Genomic DNA, 3,390 nt, shown 5'->3' on the forward strand with positions numbered 1-3,390 from the left:
CTGGTATTCAGAAGCATGCTGTCTCTGATGCTGGAGATAACATGGGGCCATAATGACTAGTAGCCGTTGATAACGCTATCCTGCACGTATTCAATGCCAACTCTCGAATCCTAATCATGAAGAGGGTTTTTGTTTTGTTTTGTTTTGTTTTAAGCCCTCAAATACTGCCATTGTACAGCACGGGAAAGGAGTCTGAGTTCAATCAGGATTTGGTTCTGTTGAGATTTGTATCCAAATAGCTCCTTTGCAAAAAGCCAGTCTGAAGTCAGCACAGCACAGCCTTGGGAAAGATTAACAGGCGTGATCATTAAGTGGCCTTATCTTTTCATGCCTTTGGCTTGTAAATCTGTATTGCTAAGATCCCGAAGGAGAGAAAGCTACACATCAATGATATTCCCCCTCCTGAGGTCAGAGGAAGTGAGGAGTGATAAAAGTGTCTAGAAGTTATATAGCTGGGATGGGTACTTCGCGGCCCTCCAGAAGTCATTGACTACAAAGTCCATCATGCCAGACCCTTGGCCTTGCTGGCTGGGGGCCAGAGGAGCTGACTTCTGATTACATCTGGAGAGCCACACAATACCCAACCTGGCTATAAGGGATTCTGCAACATTAATATCCTTTCAAGTCCATTGCAATTAATGTGATTTTAATTTGCATAGGTAGCCTCTTTTGCTGTAAAAGCTTCCCCTCTCAGGAAAATATTTGGGAAGAGTCTGGTTTCTGAGGCTCTTATCCTGATGGGTAATTTTCTCATTATTGTTCATTTTCAGTTTTTGTAAATACAATATAAAATTTTGTCTGTGTGTTCTGCATAATTATATGTGAAGCTTTTGCTTTCTGGTGTATTTGATTTGGACTTTCTTTTCTTGATATGGTCCACATGCTCATCCCGTTTTTTGTTTCCTTCCTTCATACTCGTTTCATTAAAGCTGTCTGCTTAAGGCTGCAATGCTATAACTCGCTTACCTGCTGAACCCCATGTGTTGAGTAGATTGTACTATGTATGTTTCACTTACTGGTATATGTACTTTAAAAGTCCTGACAGGAGAAGGAAGGTGGTCTGGCAGCCTTTGAGCAGTTTCTGTTTCTTATCATACAGACACAGGAAATGAAGGAATCTCTTTCATTCCAGCTATGACTGTTGCTCAATACATGTGCCAATGAGCAGATTATCATTCCTTGCAGCCACTTGTGAGCACAGCGTAGCATAAAGAGCAAAATCCCTGCCAACTTTACAGTCATATATCCTGTCACGTGGGAGGGATGACACATCAAGAGTAGAATCTGAACCATTATGTTAAACAGCGAAAGTGGGAAGAGTTCAGTATGCTTCTTTTGAACTTGACATCTCTTTAACCCCCTCGGCTGGGAAGTTGTTGCTTACAATAGCACAATCCTGGACGCATTATTTTCCCTTCTACGGTTATTTCCCTTTTTCTAAATTGCAATAAATTGCAGCTCCAACAGTAACCTGCAGCAAACAAATAGAAAAAGGTAATTTACAGCAAAGAAAACACAGGGCATGTTATCATTAATTTTCTCTTTTCATATTCAACAAAAGAATAAAATAATTTTTAAAATAAAATTTCTTCCAATCCATAGCCCCATATCTCCACATGGTGATAGCTTCATCATTTTACCAGCTTTACCTATTTTCCTCAATTGTCAATATTGTATTATTTTTTTATTCTTTTATCTTGGGGTGGTATTCAACTTCATTTTACTCAGAGTAGACCCACTGAACTTAATGGCACTGTTATACAGTGGTTCCGCTCCTTTCTCCTGGGCAGTGTCCAGAAAGTGGTGGTGGGGCTGCCTTATACCCAATCAGACCACTGGTCCATCTACCTCATTTTTGTCTACACTGATTGGCCGCAGCTCTTCAGGGTTTCTTACTATGGGTTAAAAGACTAGCATGTAGCTGGAAAAAGACTCTTCCACTAATAATAATAATAATAATAATAATAATAATAATAATAATATGGTACTCATCTGACTGGGTTGCCCTGGCCACTCTGAGTAGCTTCCAACAAATTATAAAACCACAGTAAAACATGAAACGTTAAAAATGTCCCTATACAGGGTTGCCTTCAGATGTCTTCCAAAAGTAAGATAGTTGCTTATTTCCTTGACATCTGACGGAAGGGCAGTAGGTGCCACTACTGAGAAGGCTTGTTTCCTGTAACTTCATTTCTCGCAGTGAGGAAACCACCAGAAGGCCTTCAGACCTGGACCTCAATGTCCAGGCTGAATGATGGGAGTGGGGACGCTCCTTCAGGAATACAGGGCCAAATCCATTTAGGGCTTTAAAGGTCAGCACCAACACTTTGGGTTGTGCTCAGAAATGTACTGGGAGCCAACGTAGATCTTTTAGGAGTGGTGTTATATGGTCTTGGCAGCTGCTCCCAGTCACCAGTTTAGCTGCCACATTCTGGATTCATTGTAGTTTTCGAGTCACCCATCCCCAAAATGCTTGGTACCTGGAGAAAACAAGCAAAAGCCCAGGCAAGCAGTTTCATAGAATCATAGAACTGTAGACTTGGAAGGGACCCCTAGGTTCATCTAGGCCAAACCCCTGCAATGCAGGGAACTCAGATAAAGCCTCCGTGACAGATGGATAAAGGAGATAACTCTGTATCTGATATACATTAATCTCTCCCAGTCCATCCATTCCGCATGTATTCTGCTTTGAACTGCTGCTTTTGCAAGCAACCGAAAGTCCCCCAACAGTGGGCCAGAAGAAGAAAGAAACATACTTATTGACCGGTTTTCTGCCAAGGGGCAGTTCATTATTACTCTTTTAGCACAGAGCTTACCTGTAATTCAGCAGCAATTTTAAGAGTCACGTACAGGAGAGATGCAAGCCAAGCTGTGAACCAACACCAGGCAAGCGTGGGTTTCTGTTCCCTGCAACACAGACAGACAGACCCTTAGGGCCAGTTGTGTTGCAAGCCTCTGACATCACCAGGTTCTAGAATTTATGGATAATTGTAATCTGGATAGACTTCCACTGTTGTTCTCATCTGGGGGACAGGCCAGCTCTTAGGATAATGCTGGCTGGGCTCCCTTTGCTGATGTTACAAACTATTTGCTCAATCAGCAAAAGTGTAGTTCTCATGCCTGTGCAGTTCCCTGTTTGGCTTGTCTTCTGCACTGATGCTGATCAGTCGTGTGTGTGTGTGTGTGTGTGTGAAGGGGGAAGCACTCGCAGCAGGAAAACCATGTGGTGCCAATACAAGAGAACCAAGCTGTAAGTTACATCTCAATCAAGTAGTTGCCTGCTAGCTCGTCTGTCATCTGTAACTGAGAAGATCACCCAGACATGTGCATTAATCTGGGAACCCAGGTGTGTGTATTGAGATCATAGGGATATTTATGTATGCCACTACT

General features: G+C 42.4%; 1 long non-coding RNA gene across 1 annotated transcript; it reads right to left on the reverse strand.

The window, feature by feature from the left end:
- Nucleotides 1-1,278: 1,278 nt before the first annotated feature.
- Nucleotides 1,279-2,914, reverse strand: LOC128413451 (uncharacterized). Its single transcript, XR_008330352.1, has 2 exons — nucleotides 2,817-2,914; nucleotides 1,279-1,471 (listed from the first exon to the last, which is right to left on the reverse strand). It is a non-coding gene; the product is annotated as an uncharacterized LOC128413451 (long non-coding RNA).
- Nucleotides 2,915-3,390: the final 476 nt, after the last annotated feature.

The sequence above is a fragment of the Podarcis raffonei genome, chromosome 5 (genome assembly GCF_027172205.1).
Source record: "Podarcis raffonei isolate rPodRaf1 chromosome 5, rPodRaf1.pri, whole genome shotgun sequence".
NCBI classification, from domain to species: Eukaryota; Metazoa; Chordata; class Lepidosauria; order Squamata; family Lacertidae; genus Podarcis; species Podarcis raffonei.